This window comes from Anoplophora glabripennis, unplaced genomic scaffold (genome assembly GCF_000390285.2).
Source record: "Anoplophora glabripennis isolate ALB-LARVAE unplaced genomic scaffold, Agla_2.0 scaffold197, whole genome shotgun sequence".
Lineage (NCBI taxonomy): Eukaryota > Metazoa > Arthropoda > Insecta > Coleoptera > Cerambycidae > Anoplophora > Anoplophora glabripennis.
In genome coordinates this window covers 436888-454205 of record NW_019416387.1, presented here as the reverse complement: position 1 = coordinate 454205, position 17318 = coordinate 436888, and the positions used below count along the sequence as shown (strand labels likewise).

Here is a 17318-nt window from a genome sequence, read left to right as displayed (position 1 = left end):
TAATAACAATAACAATAACAATAACAATAACAGTAACAGTAACAATAATAATAATAACAATAACAGTAACAATAATAATAATAATAACAATAATAATAATAATAATAATAATAATAATAATAATAATAATAATAATAATAATCTCTACTCCTCATTCTAACCACGAGAATTAGCCCAGAAGTCGAAGACTTGTGCGGGAAAGGAGGCGGTATATTATTATTAAGTAGGCTGCATTTGCGCCCAGATACGACTTATGTTGGTAGGCCCTAACCACCATTCAGTGCAGGAATGAGGGAAACCTGGAAAACCTCATTAATTAGTGGGGTGGTCAAATGCCAACCGGTCTCAATCTCTCACGTTGACCCAAGCCAACATTCTTCCACCCTACCATACCTGCATAGAGGGTGCCAATCCTCCGTACAAGCATAGTTAATCTACGGTCTAACGGCCGCGGGAATCGAACCCGGTCAGAATTAGCACACATCGATTTAAGTACTGACGCCTTAAACCGTGCGGCTACTGACCGACATAGGTAGGTTTATCACTGAAGAAAAGAAGAACAAATTTGTCTCTGTACTGATGGAGACTCTATACAAATCTTGGTCTGCCGAAGAGTGATGAGTGACGATTTAGTTTTATGCGAATTATAATTGTGAAGGGCGATTTCAATCAAGTTTAAATTGAGTTAATACTTCTTAATTATCATAGCAACATATTGTCGTGGCAAAGCTTTGAGGTGCCATAAAATTTAAAGGATGTTTTAGTTTTTTATTAAACCAGCCCTAATTGTGTGTCTAAGGCCGGTTTCACACTAACGCGAACTGTGTTCACGAACAATCTTAGCAAGGTTTGAATTTTCACTAATAATTTTTATTAATAACGTTCTAACAACAATGTTCGCTAATAAACTTCGTTGTTTCATCTGTAGACAGTAGTTGACCTTAAAAATATTGTCATAAGTACTGATATGGCAAGAAGTGTTAGATATTTTTAAATGAAGCAAATCTTCACAATTGTACTTTACTTTTTACTATAAAAAAATAAATGTTCATTATTAAAATTGAATTTATACGCTTAGGAGTATAAATGACACTTAATATTATTGAGTATCATCACATAAGTTGTCACTTATATGGCGTTTGAAGAAAAAAATGTTTAAACCAACAATAAAAACGTCATATACTTCGAAATAATTTTCCAAGAATTTGTTTTGACATTTCATAGACATGCATTAGATTTAAAAAAAAAAGACCTAGTTTTTTCGGTCACTGATCCTTTTCACAATAATTGTAATCCTAACGAATAACTTTGATTTAATCGACGTTCAATGTCCATTCTTCCAAAAAGTAGAGGAGATTCGCGTCTTTTTAAGTTTTAACTCACCATGTACGTACCTTTTCTTTGCTTTATGACAAATTATCACTACTGCCGCAGCATACGAAATGAGATCATCGTTACATAACATATTGATAATTTTTCGGAACCGCTCAACAAATATTACACTTTTTCAATTCAGATTGCTTGTGTAAGTCATGTCACTTGATGGTTTTGATGAGAAGGAACCACATCCTTTGCTGAATTTCTGAAGTGTTTGTTTTGCATACACTTATCCTGCACTAAGCTTAAGATGTGTGGTGTTATGGTGGCACTTACTGATTTCACATGCTACTAACACTTGTACTAGAGAAAGTGTCATTACATTTCCCATTTGAAGAAATTATCAACTTAATTATCCAACATATTGGGGTATTGTTTGGGAACAATATTCCCTAACTTTGATTAGCGAACAACCAAGAGAAACACAAGCTTGCATTAAATCATTTCAGTTTTAATGATAATTTTTTGTAAGTTTAATATCTTGAAAAGCCCAGTTTTTATGTAAATGTCATATATTTAGATATTATAATACAAATTTTAAATACACTACAACAGCAATTTCTTACAAGTCTTTCTTGTTTATTTCAAGAATATCTTCTTTTAGTATTTAACATAGTAATTTAATTAATTGTGTTTACTATCAGATTTAAATGTTTACTGCTTTCGACCTCGTCCAATATCATTGCCATCAAACAAAATAAGTCCGTGCATTTTAGACATTTTAATAACTTTATTTGGGTACACATGCTGCAAGTGACCCATTTTTAAGTATAACGTCAATAGCGCCATCCCGACGGGACGCAAGAGGGTTAAAAAAATGGTCGACGGCAGATTGGCTCCAAGGACCAGGTACTTCTGCTAGCGACTCCACACCAAGAGGGACTCTCCAGCGAACGCTCGCCCCGACAACACGCCTTTTTCACAAGTTTTCAATAAAAAATACTTCACTTCCACCGTTGAGAGAGCGTTTTATTTTGCTGTACAGCGAAAGCAACCCTCATCATGTAAAAAAAAAATTAAAAAGTTAGTGACGTCATTTTATTTTCGTATTCTTCTCAGCAAACCCTTTCATTTGATACCCATACCATGAGGGTGCATAAAAAATAACTGGTCCGCCATATTGGATTTAAAATTATGTCACTTAGCTAACCATGCATTGTCATCCAAACTAAACGTGTATGCAAAATTTCAGGTAAATAACTTTTAAAATTTAGTTGCAAGATTTGATCCATGCTACATAACAAGGTAAGTTAAACAAAAGCTTGTAATAAAAATAGGTATTTCTAGTAAGGCCATCAATTGTCAATTACATGCGTATGAAAGGTACATTCTTCAGTGATGTACTGTCAAAATTTGATGATATTTGGACGAATAGAAGCGGTGTTATTCTATCTGAAGTGACAGTACGTTTGTGTCATAAGTATCGAACAAAGAGCTAATATTAAGTGTTGTTTTAAACTTGATAAAACGTTTCAATTGATGAACCAAGTTTATGGTGATGATTGTTTATCCCGTGGCAGAGTTCATGAGTGGTATACGCAGTTTAAAAACGGTCGTGAGGATATAAATGATGAGCAACATGTTGGCCAACCGAAATCTGTAATCACCGCAGATTCTATCAAAACCATGTTTGGATTAATAAAAAATCAGCCAAAAACTTCATTGGAATTCATAGAATTGGAATTGAGCATCTCAAAAACATCAATTTATCGCATTTTGACCGAACACTTGGAGTACCAAAAAGTATGTGCACGGTCTGTTCCTCACAAGTTGACTAACGATAAAAAATTGCTCAGAATTCAACATTCGAAGGACACCATCAAGGAGCCCAAAAAGGACACAGACTTATTTAACATTGTGACTGGAGATGAAACGTGGTTTTTTAATGTGCTCCAGAAACTAAACGTCAAAGTGCTGAGGGGAAGGCGCCAGGCGAGCCGAAACCCAAAAAATCTCGTTTAGAGAAGTCAAAAATGGAGACAATGTTGATTTCCTTTTTCCTCCAAGGGTATTGTCCACAACGAATTCGTTCCACCGGGCCAAACCGTTAATACACAATTCCATCTTGGCGTTTTGAAGAGTTTGGTACATCGTATTCGTCATATTCGGCCAGAATATCGTACAGAAGAAAGTTGGCATTTGTCGCATGATAATACTGAGCCATCTCATCGATCGGCACTTGTAACCGATTTTTTGACTAAAATTTGCGTTTTAACTGTCAATTACTCCCCCTATTCGCCTGATTTGGCACCGTGTGACTTTTACTTTTTCGAAAAATTCATTCGCTGATGAGAGGGAAGCTTACAATAAGTGGAATATGATACTTTTTTGTGCATCCTGTGCCTCTAGAGGCAGCCCAATTTGTTAAAGACTCAATTTTCGAAAAAACTGTCCCGCCCTGTGTAACACGCTACAATCGATGCTTCAGAAACCACCCTCTAATGTGACCTCGCGCCAGTTTTTTTATTTTTCTCAAAAACTGCTGCACTGACGAGGAAAATGAATAGGACCTAAAACATTCAGCATAAAATTCTACATCATTTGTGCCCTATACATTTTTTCCTTTATCCAGCCTTAATCTCACAAATGGCGTTTGAAATAGGTTAATGCTGGTAAAAATAAGACAGATTCCTTAAAATTACGATGGCTTTCGAGAAAAATTAATATGGGTGGTTAAAACTAAACAGCGGATTGATTTTGGACTACATAATAAAATAACATAAGATAAAGCTTTGCCTAATAGCTTTACGATAAATTATTATTAATATAATCCTTTTCGTTTTTTAATATTTAATGTAAATTGTATCCATAAAACGTAAAACATATATTTAAACATGTTTAGTATGTATACCATATAGTTCTCTCGATTTACAGAATTTGGAAGTCCCATAACTGTAAAAGAAATATATTATTTGCTCACGCATTTAGTGGATATGATACTACGTCAGCATTTTTTGGCAATGGAAAAGCACAAACTGTAAATTTAATAAATACTAGAAGAGACTTAGACGATGCTTTGCATATATTTAAAAATCCATCATCGATCAAACCAGACATTGTACGAGCTGGAGAGAAAATCACACAAGTTTTATACAAGGCACCTCGAACTGTCACATCATTAAATCAATTTAGATTCATCTCATTTAACAAATTTATTGGTCAATATAATCAAGCAGTGATATTATCAAGACTACCACCTACATGTGCTGCTTAGTACAACATTCATATCGCGTTTTTCAACAAATTCATTCGTGGCGTGGAGAAAATTTGAAGCCTAATGAATGGGGATGGAAAACAATTAGCCAAATTTTGGTGCCAATTCCTACAATTGAGATACCAGCTCCTACTTCTATTCTTCAATTAATATCATGCTGTTGATAATAATGATGCGGTTGTGCTAAGGTTGGATTGAAGTGTTCAACAATGTACTCCAATTGTCATGGTCAATGATGTCTTAATTCAGTGGTAGAGAAAGAATTAACTGAAGATAATTCAATTAATGATTAAACAGCAGTTAGTTTTTAGTGGATTAGGTCTCCAGGGGAGAAAAAATCGCGCCGGGAGCTCTACCTCAGCGATGGTGTGGAAACGGGCTTGAATATAAAAGACTTAGTACCTAGTAATAATAATATTTTCTGTTTTATGTAGTCATATATTTTTGTACTTATAGTCAAGTTTGTGTAGTAAAATCTGCTTTGCATGCAACAATTTTCTATGGCCAATGTATTTCAAGATATTTGTCACTTTACTCGTTTTTGCCAAACTTCAGCAACATATCCGAATTTTTCAAACCATATTTGTGAGAGTATAGTTAACGATAGAAAAAAGTTTATAGGACATAAATGATGTAGAATTTTAAGCCGAATATTTTAGGTCCTATTAATTTTCCTCGTCAGAGCAGCAGTTTTTGAGAAAAATTAAAAAAACCGGCACGAGGTCACATTAAAGGGTGCTTTCTGAAGCAAAAGGGGATGCAGCACCCTCCGTATAAGTGGGAACTCTGTTGATCTGTATTTGCATGCACGTAAGGAGTTTGCACCCAAATTTTTAAAACTCTATAAATTATTTCTCCTAAAAAACCTAGTTTACTTCGACTAATCGGTCATTTTTTGGCTCTCTTCGATCGAAAATAAACAACACACGTAACTATGTAGACCTTAACAAGCAATTATCGAGTATTATCTAATAAACGGCGACCGAATTATCTAATACTTTCACCTCAAGAACAGAAAACCGCGACTGCTCTTAACAGTAAATAAACTTAGGTATGGCCAGGCAATTTCTTCATCGAACACCGTTCTGTCGGCGCAGTGCGAGGCATTCGATTTTTTCGAGTTATGTAACGCCGGAATGAGATATTTCCTTAACATTTCACCTCAGCAATATGGGTCAGTGTTCAGAAAGGGAACAGCTTGTCTGTAATTTGTTTTAAATCTTTATTTACAGCGGTTAAGTGAGACTGATATTACGAAAAAAAAATTGCATTTTAGTAGCTACAGTGTGTCCCCGGATATCGCACTCTCGTAAACTTTTTTATTGTTGATTGTTCGAAAAAAAGTTATTCTTAATAAAAAATTTTGATTATCTTGGGAAGCCATGGGCAGTAATCAAATGTGTAATAAAACATACAGGGCGTCCAAAAAATTTCAAAATGTGAAATTTTCCCTAAGCAAAATGCCTGTAATTTTTGTTTTCGTTAAAAACTGTATTTAACGAAGTTGTTCGAGAACTCAAGAAATACTTAAATACGCGTTTTAGTCAAAAAAGGAGAATAATCACATTTTGCAAATAACAAGACGCGATTTTTGACTATTTTACTTAAAGCAGACAGAAATTGTAAAAAACTTTTATTTTAAAATTAATATAATATAATTTTACTGCCATTACTTCAGCATGAGATACTTTTTTCCGCAGAAGTAACTCTGAAAATTTTCGAGTTTTTAAGCATATCTTGAGTTCTCGAAAAATTTTGTCAAATACAGTTTTTAACGAAAACAAAAATGAAAGGCACTTTACTTAGTGAAAATTTCACATTTTGAAATTTTTTGGACGCCCTTTATGTTTTATTACATATTTCATTACCACGGCTTCACAAGCAAAGCAAAACATTTTATCAAGAATAAATTTTTCTCGAAAATTCAACAATAAAAAAGTTTACAAGAGTACGATAGGTTTCCCGTTCAGAGACACAGTGTATATTAAAGAAGAGGAACTTGAGTAATCTTTGGATGAAAAAAATACACTTAACCATGAGTTCTAATTTGCAACGGTTCAAGTTCAAGAGCTAACTATAAAATTTAGGAGAAAAAAATGTTTCAGTTTCGTTATAATTCGTAAATAATTTGTCTAATTAATTCAAATATTAAATATTTATTAAAAACTGCGGATTAATCACATAATTTGTTAACATATCGAATATGAAATATTTGACAACTAAAATATTTGACTCCATTGATAAGATTTCTTAGAACAATTTTTTTAATAAAACACATTCTCTTTCACCAGTTGATGATTCGAGTAATTTTTCACAAAATGTTATTTAATCAATCAGCGATCGCATTATCTCGAGTGCAGACGTAACGGTTTGTCATTGTTCATTGTAAACGAATCAACACTGGCGTCGCCAAGATTTAGGGAATTTTAGTTGACAGTACCAACAGTGTTTGTCTAAGTTCGGCTTGCAAACATTTATGAAATACAGTAAAATGTAACATATTAGAGCTAATAATACCAATGTATGTTTTTTAAAAAATATAAATTATTTGATAAAATATAATGTCCACTTTTTGCTCTCTTGTAGGATTCAGATGTAGAATTTTAGGAGACCTATATGGTACTTTTTTATAGTCTTTCCGATCTCAACTGAAGAATCAAAAGGTTGGCAGTATGTACCAGGTTCGGTCGCTGACGCAGCAACTTGGCATTGCAGTATTTGAAAAACTTGTTCCCATATATATTTAGCCATACCCATACGCAGGTCTGATCGCCCAGTTGAAGAATGAGCGCGCGGGCAAACGCGGCACAAACAGCCGCTCTGGGCGACCTTGCCATAAATTTAGTTGTCAACAAATGGCCTAGCAGTGCAGTGCAGCAATGCGGAATTTGGTGCGATTCAGGTAATTTTAATTTATTATAGGCACCTTCTATTAATCATTCATATTACAATTGCTAACGGGAAAAATAAGAGGGATATTTTGTTTACTAATATTGTTACAACATGGCATTTCAATCAATATAATAAAATTGTTTGAGAACACAAATAATTAAAATATGTTGCTGGCCAAATGAACAGATAATAGAAATTTTCTACACATTATATACAAATTATTATAATTTTTTACTTTTAGTAGAAAACTTTTTTAGGGACGCCTAGGAAATTCATTAAATTTTATTGCTAGGCGTTTTTATACAAGACGTTTTGTTAACAAAAGTTTAAAAATATTTTGATGCAACTGTATTTAGGGAAAATTATATGTTCAAAATTAAAATATAGACGTGTCACAGTAGCAAAAATATTCCTCGTCTAGTTGAATAACCTGCTCCTTGGGATTCCCTTGCCAACCTGTTTCTGTTCTATATGCTGTTTTGATATTTTCTGAGTGGCTTAGTAGACAAGCTAGCAATTACGTGCATAATTTATGTCATTAATTTTTTATTTCCGTTATGCAGTGGTGTCTCATTAGTTTTTTTTATTTAGTTTCATCAAATTTCGTCAACATTGTTTACGTTTTTACAGCGCATGTTTACCTAAATTGACTGTGTTTAATATTTTCCAAACGCCAAAACAACAACAAATAGCTTTATTTTAAAGCTAACTCAAATAAATTCAAACCATTTTTTTCTTAAAAACCCAGTTAAGAAATTTTACTATGAAAAGAAATTGTATAAAGTATTTATTTTTGTAAGTATTATTTTCATTTAGTTCATATTTTATACTTTTATTTTTTATTTAATTTATTTTCTTAATTTTTTTTCGTTAAAGATTTTTATGAACCAAAATATTTGTATATTCGAATTCGAGGAGAGCACTATGAAGAAATATCGCCGCCCACGAAAGACAAACAAGCTCTCTGATTGTATTACTAACTTTATTATTTTTAGTAAAACTGCCCCTTCATCAAAAAATTATCTATGATTTTGAATATGAATAGCGTGCAGATTATGAATTACTATTACATAGGTAGTCTTTTTTTTAATAATGATAATGTTTGATTGTTTCTGTAATCGCCCACTATGTCCCGGTAGAATTGTTGTTTTTATTTATTAAGCGAATAAAAAGTTAAATCATGGTAAATATTGTATCCCATTTCGATGGTATAGATATCTGGGTTATTAATAAATATAGAAAGTTGTAGTTTTCGTAAAAATTATCCATTTTGCGAGAGAAATTTTTTTTTAATTTTTGAAGTAAAAAATTTGACTTTTTTCTGAAATGTTGTTACTTTACCATATCGATTTTTTGCGTACAATCCAATGGCCTACATTTGATTTCATAATAATTGACGGTAAATATCAGTCATATTTTTTTTTAAGGGGGAGCCGTAGTTGGCCATGACTATTTTTAAAAATGCTACTCTTTCTAAAAATCTGTAGCTTATCATATTTATCTCAAAATGTAGAAAAGTTGAACAGACACTTTATTTTTCAAATTAAAAAGAAGGATGAATTTGGACTAAAAACAAACCTAACCTGTCATAGTTTAAAAATCATGGGCAACATACTTCAGATGTCCAATAAATACAAATTATATACTGAGATAATTTAAAATGAATTTGATCTTTGGTTGCTGTTTCGTCTACATAAAATGTACACCATCAAGTAGGTAACAGACCTTACTACATTAAATATACTTTTTTGTAATTAAAAATTATGCATTTGAATGATGCAAATATCAGTTGTTCTGAAAAAACCTTGTAAAAACAGTTGGTATCCAAAATAAGCTTTACTGGCGGATATTTTGATGCCGAGAAAATATTCGAAGACAAAAATGTAAATCAGTGTGTTAATTTAATTGAAAATGAAACAAAAACAGTGCACGTATTATAAAAATCTTAAAATAAAATATTTCCTTAAACAAATGAAAAAGAAATAAAAATACCTAACTCTTAATTATTCAAAATTGACCATTCTATCTTCAGGGGCTGGTAATTTTGAGTAATATTTAAGTTTGTATATATGAATCGGATGTACTGTACCTACATCCAAAAATAACTTGAGATGGTCTGTTTTGATATATCGTGAAAAATGTATTTAAATTTGAAATATTTGATGATGAAAATATGAAGGCACCATAAAATGGTAAAAAATAAAAAATTTTTCCTTAAAAAAATATGTAATAAACTAAAGAAGAAAAATCAAAAGAACACATCAAAATTTTTACAAACTTTTCATACCTGTTTCTAGTGCTTACACTTCATTGAAAAAAAAATCCAAAACTGTTCACAATATGACGAAATCCACACTCAAAATATCACAATTAAAATACGAAAAAAAGTCAAATAAACCCTAAACCACTTCTCAACGACAATAGTTTTTATTCATATATTTTTTTGCGTAAATGTTTAGTTCATATAACGCGAAATAAAACAGTGTACGCTTGCGAAAAAAATGTCACAACTGTTCTGCGGTACCCCTGGTACTGTTCACTGGCTTATCTAGTGTGGCATGGACAACAGATGGGACGCGACGAAAAAACAGTACCATCGTCCTTGCACAGGACGACTTCAGGAGAGTAGTCACCGCGAGGGTACCGAGTCAGGACTGTGTTGTTCCGAAAGCGGATTGGTACTATCACACGTAGTACCTTCCAAGTGGGGACTGATAGTACTTCCTCGAGTAGTACGATTGATGTTACATACATACGATGTGAAATTATTTAAATGATCTACTTTACGGTATGGCCTTCACTGATGAGGACCGAAAATACCGAAACGCGATTTTATTTAAATTATGCGTAAAAAATGTTTAATTTAAAAAAAATATTCAGGTCACTAAAAACAGTCTGTTTATTTTGTATTACATTGATAAAAATTATGGGTCTTTTTACGTGTTTGCAATGATTTTTATACCCAAAAAATATAAATGAATGGACATAATACGCGTTTAAGTATACGTTTTCTTTTCACGATATATTGTGATATTTTACGTCGTATTGTTAGATTTTGAAATGTATCACTCTTAAATTTGTATGTGCTTTTACTATATTTGATGTAAATATACAAATAGAGGTGTGAATTTACACTGGTCTGTTTTGATTCAACTAGTCAGATCAATCACGTGTAGTTGTGTTACTGTGTGTGTGTGTAAAAAACTCTGCTTTGGGTCTAGTAGACCACATGTTTAGATACATTTGTCGCGTAGTAATGCAGCATAGTGTTTTAACATCTTAAATACATATAATAACTGTTTTTGAGAGTATCAAAACAATTTGATAATTCACCATTTGGTTCTTTACAGAAATTATATAATACATATTTTTTATTGACAAACCTGGTGTCAAATTTTTCATAGTACTACTGTTTTAAGAAAACTGTTTAATTAATTATTTTTAATCTACTAGATTATTTGTCTTTAATTATTATGATTCAAAGCTTTACATTCTACTTTAGGAAATATGTGTTATTTACTGTATTAATATTTCCTTAATGCTATTTTCCCATCATTTAGGTACGTAGTAACTTGTTACTTTGGAGGTATATAAATAGGTAAAAATATTATACAATGTGTCATGTCATGCCATGCCATGGGCTGTGATCAAATATGTAATAAAACTACAAGGCCACTTATATATCGAGAACCAATAAACGGAATTTAACTTTTTTTAAAAAAAGAAGGGTCTTCACGAGTACTTTAAAATTATAATTTTTGAAAAAAACTAAATTGCAGATCGATAAAAAATATAATCTAATTGTTTAAAAATAAAAAAAGAGTGTTAACTTTAAAAATTTACTGTGGCCGTCCTAAACAACCGATTTCAATTTTTCAAAAGCCATTTGAAAGGTTGAGCGGTCTTTTCTATGTGAAAAATTTTTCATATATCTAGATGCTTTATTTGAGGCTGTGCAACATTTTGAAAATACGAAAATTTGTTTTCAAATTTTTTTTACTCAAATTTGGTGTGTTGTTTTATTATACTCTAAAGTTTCTTTTACCAAAATTAGAATGCCCTCGGAGCAATTAAAATATTAAAAAAAAAATTATCCAAGAAACTTGATTATTTTGCCTTTTTCTCATCAATTATTGTTATTTTGCAATATCGGTAATAAATTGAACCCTTTTTAACTGACAGTATATTGTGCAAAATTCAATTCTAAAACTCGTTTCCTTTTCAATATTCTTCCAAAATGCATAGATTCCAAGATACAAGTAAATATTTTTTTAATTTTTTTAAATATTTGTGCAATTTTGAAAATGTTCCGGACCTCGCCCAGATCTAGGGATATACACTTTTATTATGTGAGTTGTACTGCTTTAGATGTGGCAAATGAACATTTATTTGTAAATAAACATTTTTAATGAATTACTGAAGAAAGTGTAAAATTAACGTAACTTGTGAGTGTGGTGTCAAATTACCCCAATGATTTTTAGTTTGTGACAAAAAATTTTTATGAGAGTAGGACAGGAGTCCTACTCTCATAAAAATTTTTTCAAAGCAGTATACGAGAACGATAGAAACATCGATGCCCCACTTTCATAAACCTCGACCGCTTGTTTGTTTAACCATCAAGGATTTTAAAAGTGAATTTAGTTGATTATTAATTATAATTTTAATTTAGATTAAATGTTAAATCCAATCATGAAAATTCTTGTACAGCAGTGTCATAGAAACTCCCCCATTTTAGAGTTGTTCAACATGAAGTGTCGTTAAGTTGCTGACAATCCACTAGTGACTATGATTTTTTCTTTTGAAAATTTAAAAATGTATATCAGACTTTACATGTCTGACATAATATCAAAGTTATTAAATTTTTTATTTCCTTTTCTTAGCAGGCCATGATTTAATTTGCCCATTGTGTGCTAGATCTACTCACATCTTTCGACCACTTGCCACAGAGACCTTGATAAAGAAATATGATGGCGACATTGTACCAAAATCCGAGGTATTTTGAAGAGAAATCACTAATTATGACGATTAACTTAGGTTGTTTGATCACCTTTCACTAAATTGATACTTGAAAAGTACAGAATACAGACGAAATTACCTGCAAAGCCCGCTTGCTTCTTCTAGCATCTAGTGAAAGGCCAATACAGTTCTGTCCGTAACAAAAACTTGCCCAATAGTGGTAAAAAAACAACTAAAATTATTTCACTTGTTTATTCAACGATTATATTAAACAGTTTAGATTTTTTTAAGGATATTGTAGAAAGTGAGATTTACTTACTCTCTTTATACACGGTGTTCCACTTTCATGGATAACTTATTTGAGGCGAACGCTGATGGAGCAATGCGCTTATAGTTCGATGTAATCGGATTTGGTTTCAGTACTAGGTGACAGTTTGTTTCAAAGACCCTGTAGAATGTCAGTTCCGCTTCCATGTACTAATATCTATTTACAGGGACTTTACCGGCTAATATTTAATGTTTTTTCTCTGTGAAACGATAAGAAACAAATAGAGTTTGCGGTTATTTTTACGAATTATCTCAGAACTCTGCAGTATTTGTTCCCACAGTTTATTCTGGTATGTAACATTAGTTTTTATCATAAATTTTTAAATCTTTCTAACGTTTCCAGTACAAAGTTAATTTGACGTTATATCAGAACGTGACAATCCCTGAACAGACGCATTTCGTATTGAATAACATTAAAGGATGTGAAAGGTGCAGACGGTGCTTTACGTTTTCAAAGCCAGCTAGATTGCAATTATATTACGTCAAAAACAGGTAACTAGATATAGACAAATATTTATCAAATGCCCATCCTTATTTACGTATGATTTATATTATTTCGGCTTGTTTACAGCTTCCAATTTTCCAAGTGTTAGCTGGGACCACTTAAAAATCTGTAAATATGTTGTTGACTTGTAGGTTTGTTTGGGATTTTTTTTTGTCATGGAGAAAACATTCTAGCACCGCTTGTTCGGGAAATCCTTCCCATGAAAACAAATATATGTTCGTTGAAACGTAATTCTGCAATTTAAAATGATTAAACAACGTGTTTACCTGTCAAGTCAATGTTTCTTAGAAGTTACATTTCGATTTATTAATTGTTTGTTTTGCTTTGAAATTGTAATCCAAATTATAAGTTTTTTCACGTAATCCAAGTGGAATCAGCGTAGCGTCGCTCTGTCCCCGCGTGTGAACAAGCCTTAACGCTTTCTTCTGCTAATCGAATGAGAAATATTTCATAACCGCTGCGCAGATACACTTCCGTACTCGTACGAATCCATAATAATCGTTAATGTTGCTGTTACAGAACTAATCAAAATTGAATTCATTACTGACATTAACTAATAAGTCTCAGCGAAGTGATAGGTAAATTAATTATGTATAGAAAGTGGAAAAGAGGTGGCGCCTAGTCATTAGACTCCCTAATTTAGAGATTTAACAGCTAGATCAAGGTAAATAGGGCCTGGTACACGTCCCTGTGGTACTCCAAATTCTACATGTGTAATTTCATGTCGAATTCGACCGTCCCCTGTATGCGAGAGAACATAAAAAGCCACCTAGTAATTACTTTAACAGGTAATAAAACACATACAATTAGAATAATGTGTAAATAATAAAGTAATGGTTTCTGCGGATGCTGACGTACGTATTTTTTCCACGGCTTGCGTCTGTTCGATTTTTATTATTTTCTCGGTGACAGGTAAAAAAAGAACCACAACAGGAAAGTTATTTACCGTCTTTATTGGTTTAAAATATTTTTTCGACGATCGACATTAAAGGCGTAGTTTTAGTGACAGGTGCCAGGCACTAAAGTCACATTTACTGTCTTGGCATTAGAATAATTTTTACTGCCTATTAAATTTAAAATTTGTTCTTTAACGAAAGTCATTTTATTTATTGTATACATTTATAGTGGAATTAGATCAGCCGGTAAGGGATATCTCTTGTCCTGTTTGTTTTGAAACAGTTACTTCATCTATATACAGGGTGTTCCACCTAAGAGGGATTCTTCTGTAACTCTGTAATTGTTAAATTTATAAAAAATGGTTTTAATAAATGTTGTCCGCAATCATGTGGGCCTTGTAAAGAAAATATTTTTAGCTCTACAGGGTGTTCCATTTCGCGTGGGTGCTACATAATTTTGTTATTTTAACACCCTGCATATTATTGCGTTTTTGAATTCTTTGGTTAATATTAAGTAAAGTTTATTCAATGTACATGTGTTTAAAACTTACCGTTTTCTAGATAATCAGTTGTTTTTGAAAAAAAATCACAATTTCAGCTCTCTACAGGCTGTTACAAATTCGCTTCTCACTATAGGGATCTGGTGCTAATAGTTTGAATAACTAGATGGATTTCACAGGGTCTAACGACACTTACAGTGTACGATAATTCAATAAACAAAGAAATCTAAATAAAAAATTTAGATAAATTTGGAACGAATACACTGAAGATGAATTCTTCGAGACAAAACGCCTGAATCTGGTTAGGGCTGAGGCAGTACAGTACGGTAAAAATGTAATAAAATTTCCAGGGTCGTATTTAAAAAATGAAGTTGATGATGGTCCTGGAGAGACGAAACGTTACATATAAAAATTGATTATGCCATTCGATAGAGGGAAAAAAGTGCCCATCTTTTTTCAATATCTCGTCGAACAAGCCTGAAATTAAACAAAAACGAATTTCCAAAATTTCTGTATTTTCAAATATTTCGAAAACTAATCATGTTAGCCTTGATTTTTAGAGGCATAATGTTGGTCCCCTGATTACGCAACTTTGCCCCCGTTTAAGCTACTTCGTATCTCTTACCGTTTCCGAGATCCCTGTAGTGAGAAGCCAATTTGTAACAGCCTGTATATGAGGCTAGATAGCGTCTAAACCATAAGAGTTAGAAACCTGCAGTTTCCACAGTTCGTTTTGGCATAAATTACTCTATCTGGTCATCTGTGAGCAAAACGTGTACGTTATTCAGATTCGGAAATACTGATAGCTACATTTAATAATCTTACGAGTTGAAAAACTTTTTTTCGAATGGAATGGAACCCATATTAATTGACATGCAAAATTGAATGCCCTGTCGACTGATATGTGGTTGTCCATACTTATCTTTAACAGTTTTCCAGAAAAATCAGTTCTTCTCTAAAGTCCGAAAAAGTAGCTACAGCGTCAAGAAGGCCTTACAATTGTATTAGTATAACGTCGATATACAGGATTTTACAAAAGCACAGCACATCCTTATCGCATCCAATTACACCAAGAGTCACTAAAAGTAGACTTTCAGTGAAGACTGGAGTTTTGTCAGTGGGTTAAATCAAGATGATGATTTTTTTAAACGGGTCACGTTCTCCGATGCGTCTACTATTCATAAAAATGGTTTCGTTAATAGTCATAATTGTCATTATTGTGACACAGTAAATCCTCCCCAATTCCGGGCAACTCATAGCCAACGATGGTCTTTGAACGTGTGGGGAGCAATTTTGGGCACCCATGTCATTGGAACTTTCTTTTTTATCAGCATTTAACTGGACCAGTTTATTTAAACTTTTTAACAAACACTATAGAAGGCGACATTCTTTTAGCTACATTTCGAAGAACGTGGATGCAACATAATGGTGCGCCACCTCACAATACCGCTGCGGTTCGTCAGTTTTTACACTAGTCCAGTCGGGTTGTCATTTAACCGGGAAAAAATTAGGGACCACAATTTTATTGTTCTAACCTTTAGGGGGGAGGTCAATAGTAGTGTAAATTCAGAATCGCGACTGAATTCCACCCCTGCATCAGCCGCCATCTTGAATTTAAGGAAAAATCGTTTTTGCTCAATATCTCGGCTATTTTCAACTTTACAACGAAAATGGTAAGGACTTAAGTTGTTGCAAATGCGATTTCCTACAACTTCTTCACTTACAAATTTTATCGTGCGATCGGTATTTTTCAAGTTAAGGGGAAAATAGTGACAAAGTATAATTATTGAATATCTCGTTTGTTATTAACTTTACGACATAAATGTACATAAACAAAGTTAGAAAGAATTATATTTTCTACAATTTTTATCTCTGATTTTTTCGCTATAACCAATATTTAAAGTCCTACGCTTGCAGTAAAAACGCGAGCGTTGGACCTTGCGGGAGTTGGTTTCAAAGGAATTGTTTTTGCTCAATATCTCGGCCATTTTCAACTTTACAACAAAAATGGTAAGGACTTAAGTTGTTGCAAATGCGATTTTCTACAACTTATTTTTTTTTCAAATTTTATCGTGCGATCGATATTTTTCAAGTTAAGGGGGAATATATTGACAAAGTATAATTATTGAATTATCTCGTTTGTTATTGACTTTACGACATAAATATATATAGACAAAGTTGGAAAGAATTATATTTTCTACAATTTTCATCCCTTTAATTTTTTCGCTACCACCAACATTTAAGGTCCTACGCTTGCGGTAAAGGCGCAGAGCAATATGAAAATCGTGCTGCCGGTGACGTCAGGCCTACGGAATGTTGATCCCATGGAGACTACAGCCCGAACTCCATGTAAACAAAAATCTTACAAAAATAAGAGGGCGCTAGTGTCCCATATGTATCGTTAAATTATTTTCGAAACTTTTTATTTACCATTATAAAAACAAATTGTAATAATTATTGACTTGACTTCTAGTTTTTAGGTTAGTATACCTCCCCGATATATCTACTAAACTCATTATAAAATAAAATTGGTTATTTGCTTACTTCACTCGTATTTATTATGTTACATTCACTTGGGACACATGGAACACTAGCGCCACCCCAACTTCTGCCATTTCTTGGACAAATTTTGTCAATTTTCCCGTATGAGT

General features: G+C 32.7%; 1 protein-coding gene across 2 annotated transcripts in view; it reads right to left on the bottom strand.

The window, feature by feature from the left end:
• The window catches only part of LOC108904906 (scavenger receptor class B member 1), a 144471-nt gene that overhangs the window by 82211 nt on the left and 44942 nt on the right, over positions 1–17318 (bottom strand). Inside the window, exon 1 of one of the 2 annotated variants that reach the window (XM_018707628.1) lies at positions 9771–10148. The exons of the other annotated variant lie outside the window; for it this stretch is intronic. The gene's annotated coding sequence lies outside the window, so the exon portion shown is untranslated. Of the gene's footprint in view, positions 1–9770; positions 10149–17318 lie in introns of those variants that run through there. 2 annotated transcript variants of the gene reach the window in all.